Source organism: Tupaia chinensis, unplaced genomic scaffold (assembly GCF_000334495.1).
Source record: "Tupaia chinensis unplaced genomic scaffold, TupChi_1.0 Scaffold000415_1, whole genome shotgun sequence".
Classification (NCBI taxonomy): domain Eukaryota; kingdom Metazoa; phylum Chordata; class Mammalia; order Scandentia; family Tupaiidae; genus Tupaia; species Tupaia belangeri.
Genome location: NW_006159920.1, coordinates 2,530,003 through 2,534,923, shown reverse-complemented (window position 1 = coordinate 2,534,923; position 4,921 = coordinate 2,530,003). Strand labels below are relative to the sequence as shown.

The following is a 4,921-nucleotide window of genomic DNA, read 5'->3' as shown; positions in this document are numbered from 1 at the left end:
TTTCGCTATAGGGCACGTGCGCTCGCCAGACAGACAGAGACAGAGAGACAGAAAGTGAGAAATCACCCCCCAGGGGGGATGGCCACACCACAATCCCTTCTCCTCCATTCTCCTCTCGGGATCTTGGGCACGGACGCACACACACCCAGTGTGAGTTTTAAGCCACCAGGTCCAGGACGTGAATCACGGTCGACTACGTGGGAGTCCAGCAACATAGTCATTACACTAACTGCTGGTCCCAGGAATCCATCTTAAGTACCCCTATTCCAGGTTCCAAGTCCAGGTGGGGTACTTAATGGGCTAGGACCACTCCAGGCTGAGACCACATCTCACTCACTTGAAATCCATGAGCCCCACAGAGCGCAGGCATGGGGAAAATACCTGCCAAGCTGAGGAGAAAGCCATTCTAGTCTTTGCAGCTCCCTTCATTTTCTTTGGCTATTTAGTTACATGTTTAAGTCTTATCCTGTGAGTGTGATAAATGGATACAAATGAACTCTGGTGTCTGGGGCATGCAGTTATTTTGTTTATATTGAATAATATCTAACAAAAACAAAATAAGGATATATCTTTTGAAGTTTCAGTTAAAGTAACAAAGTGACTAGCGGTGTTTGTAAAAGTATATGCCCCCAACCCCCTTTGACAAAACTGGTTTTCTCTTTCACTGATAGGGTACTAGCTTTGCAAACAAAATTTCTTTCCAAATGATAAGACTCTCAGGCTCTCTGCAGTTGGTAACAGTGAAAGCAAACACTTTCGCAGCACTTACTCCATGCGAGGAACTTTTCTAAGCACTTTACAAATAATACGGTTCATTTGATCCTTACACAACACTATGAGATGGATAAACTCAGCATCCCAGTTTTATGGACTAGAAACCTGAGGCCCAGTGAGTTAGGAAATCTATCTGAGGTCACACATTTAGAAAGGGGCAGACCTAGCATTTGAACCCAGGCATCTGGCGCCAAAGCCCCTGTTCTTAACTGCTGGGTCCCCTGGCCCCTTTGGCACTCAGAGTTGGCTGTTGGGGAGAGATCTGAGGTTGGGATCACACAGGAAATGTTGAAAACTGCTACCACAGACATATAAGATTAAGGTTTTCTGTATGTATAGCCATATCATTAACAACATTAAGGTAGATGATAATCTGGGATAAAATGTTTCTAACAGAATCAAAGAATATTTTACATACAAGAAGAAAACAGCCCTATGGATAAACAGGCAGATGTTATGGCTTTGGATAGTCCACAGGAGACAGGAGCCTCATGAGGATCAGATTTCTGTGACCATGCCACAAATCCATGGTCACTGCCACTTCCTAGCTGTGGGCTGAGCAAAGTACTTCAACCCTTTGGCCTCAGTTTCCTTTTATGTCAGATGGGATGGCAATATCAACCTCACCAGGTCGACACTGATCTGAATGGGCCTGTATACAAAACACATAGTACAGAATAAAAGGATTCAACAGTGGTTGGTGTCAGCATCTTTGTCATCCAGTTCCCAAATGGAAGCCAGTCTCCCCACCCTGGGGATGCAGACCCATTCACCAGGGACAGCAAGAAGCCAAGGCCAGCCCAATTATCTTCAGGCAAGGGGACCTGCAAGGGATTACTGGATAACAGCAGCAGGAAGCGGAAGGACTTCTGGGAGAAGGCAGGGCACAGCCCTCTCGCAGAGCCTAGGAGTGGTCAAGGTGTATGCGCCCAGCCTCACGCTGAACACCAATCTCGCTCAGCCCAACAGGCCTGCAGGGCCCTTCTGATTATTCCCATTGCACCCAACAGGAGACCAAGGCTCGGAAAGCCACCTGTGCTTGTCCAAGGCCCCGTAGCTAAGAAGTGGAAACCAAACAGGTCTGATTGCAAACTCATACTGTGCTAGCTTCTAGAGGCAATTCCTGCCGTGCCCAAGGTGGCAGATGCCAGAGGCAGAGGAGCTACACAGAGGCCGGGCAGAGGATGTGTCTCCCTGTCTGCTCTTGATCCTGGCTTTGGAAGGCACCACTCCTGAACACCTTTGTTCTCAGGGAAGCTGGAAGCCAGGAGTGGTGAGATCAGGCTTAGGATCCTCTCTGCACATCCTCGATCCTTGACCTGAGGTCCATCTAAATCTCCTGAAGGTCTCACATGCATTCACCTGCTTGACCTCAAGAACACCAAAGAAAGGCATCGCCCATCCCTAGAAGAGGTCCGGCTTTCAGGTTGGAAAGGAGCGGGCAAGTCAGCACAGCAAGGAAACATCTAGTCCCCTGCGACCTGGTTTCATGGGAAAGTTATTCAGCTATCACATGGGCAGGGCCAGAGCCCAGTCCCAAGCTGGCCAGTCCCACCAAACACCTCCACTCACTCTCAGCCCATTGCCCAGCCACTTCATCATCGCATAGACAGATTCCTGCCGCACTGCCAATCAATGGTCATTGACATATTTGAATGCTCTACCAGAAAAAAAATTAATAATAAACTAAATCAAACCAAACCACCTTTGCCCCACATCCTTCAAATCCATCACCAAGCCCAGTGACCTCGTTCTGACAGGAAAAAAAAAAAAAAAAACAGGCTGGGCAATCTCTGCAATAATTTCTCTATCAGCAGAGCAATGCTCAGTGGCTAGACTCAAATACACCCCACCTGAGAGCTTTGTTCAACATCAGTTAAATACATATCAAAGAACAGAGAAGGAAGAGAGTGAAACAGTGGGGGCGAGGAGGGAGTCAGAAAGAGCAGGGATCAATGATCCGGAAGCCCAAGAGATACTTGGGCCAAAGCCCATCTCCAAATAAGGTTTTGCGAGTAACGTAGTTTACTCGAAGCAGCACTGAGTTGATTTGACTTTAATTTGATCAAAAGTACTTTAAATCATTTCTTAAACCCAGAAAGGAACACTTTCAACTACAGTCAAAAGAAATTGCAGTTCTGAGGCTAAAAGACTCAGGAAAAAACACAAGCTCAAGGATTAAGTTACAACACAGTCGTCCTCTTCCCTACTCAAAGTGTATACATGGGATGATCCTAGTCTGTAAGCACCTGCTCAGTCTGCAGGGCATCCTGGGAATACCACGCCTTCCCTATACGGCTCCCAGCAGAGAGCTAGGTGCTCTGCAGTCAGCCGTGACCGCCCCCGCCAGCATGGCACACACCAGGGGCAGCAAAACCACCCAAGTGCCAATGCCCCAGGCACTGACAGCGCCACCCTCCCCACCTTAATCCTCTCCGCAATGCACTCAAATCCTGACAAATTCCCTGATCGCTCCTAATCCCACAGTGAGCTGCTCCTTGGCTGTGCCAGGCTGACTTGCCATGACCCGCGGGCCGCACGCCAAGGAACAGGACACAACTTACCAGCAGCTCTCACATGAACAGGACATGCGGTGGCTACTCGTCCCCACTGAGCTGCAGAGATTCCAGTCCCAGGTCTGGAGAGAACGGAGAGTGAAGGCGAACCAGGACTTCACGGAGTCCAGGGCCAGACTGGAAAAGTTAAGGGGCTTTGTTCTGACTCTGCTCGCAGATGTTGCAACTTGCCTTCCGCTGGGCAGCCAACCTCACCCGGTCAGGGAGAGCTGTTGTTCTAATCCGCCCAGCTGGGGTGACCTTTGAAACCTCTGGCTGCTGGCTGCAGAGGCTCTCAATGAGTTGGGGGAGCCAGAGTGGAAGCTCACAGGTTTTTGCTTGTTAGGGGCTGCAGATGCCGATCCGAGTGTGGAGCGAAGGCAAGACCCTGTCAAGCTGAGAGCTGAGCCCTTGAATGGCTGGGCACCCTCCCAACTCCACATCTGGCCTGAATGCCACTCCAACCCCTTGGCACATCTGGCCTGGGATTACCACCCAGGGCTCACGAGACATTTGCCTCTCAAGACCCAGCTCTTCCTTATGCTGAAGAAACCCTGTTTGAAAGCCTAGGGTGGAAAGCAGGTCCGGGGAGCAGATGGGCTGTGAACCCCTGTGCTAGTTCCTGGGCTGAGGTTTGAGCTGGGCTCCACAGACTGTTCATGTGGAGTGCAGGCCCTTGCAGTCTGGTCCTGACCCCCAGGGCCTCTGGATCCATGCTGAGAACACACCTCTGCAAGGCGGCAGCAAGGTGAAGCCCTGTCCAGACCTTCTACAGGGGAGAAAAGGCATTTCCACAGTTTTCAAGGAATTACTCATCCTATACAATTCACACCTCAGTACAAATTGGAGATGGCTGAATCAGAATGCCTTGAATTTAAGTTTTTTAACTGGGTCATGTCTGACTCTTGAGATGCTGTTAGTCTCCCAACATGCAGGAGACAACCCCCTACCCCTCTCACAGCAGTTCTCAAACATTTTGGTTTCAGAGTGCGTCCCTTTCTGCCTCTAACAATTATTGAGGACCCTAAAGAGCTTTTGTCCATGAGTGATCACTAGTGATAATGACTCTATTAGAAATGAAGAAACCAGCAGATGGTGTAATGGTTATGTCACTGACTCACACATGGTCGACTGTGGTTCGAGTCCTGGATCCAGCAGCTTGAAACTCACACTGAGTTTCATGCCCAAACTCCCAAGAGGAGAATGGAGGAGAAGGGATTGTGGCATGGCCATCCTCCCTGTGGGGTGACGTCTCACTTTCTGTCTCTCTGTCTCTCCAGGGAGCGTACACACCCTATAGCAAAATATCTCTCTTAAAAAAAATAATTAAAAAGCTGAGAAATAGCAATTCATTTAAAAAATGTCAATAACACATTCTATGTGAACATAAATAACATTTTTAAGAGAAAATGTATTTTCCAAACAAAAGTTTAGTAAAGAGTCATTGTTCATTTTTACCAACTTCTTTATGTCTCGCTTAGTAGATTTTTCTTATCTGCATTTATTGTGACATCAAAATATTTGTAGTTGCTGAAAAACTGTATACTTGAGAGAGAATGAGTGTGCAAAAAAGCAAACCACATCTTACAAAA

The 4,921-nt window shown here is 48.1% G+C and overlaps 1 protein-coding gene across 1 annotated transcript in view; it reads right to left on the bottom strand.

Moving 5' to 3' along the window:
- MYLK (myosin light chain kinase) overlaps positions 1–3,540 on the bottom strand; it is a 220,134-nt gene extending 216,594 nt beyond the window's left edge. Inside the window, exon 1 of the mRNA XM_014590176.2 lies at positions 3,339–3,540. The gene's annotated coding sequence lies outside the window, so the exon portion shown is untranslated. The remainder of the gene's footprint in view (positions 1–3,338) is intronic.
- Between the last annotated feature and the right edge of the window lie 1,381 nt (positions 3,541–4,921).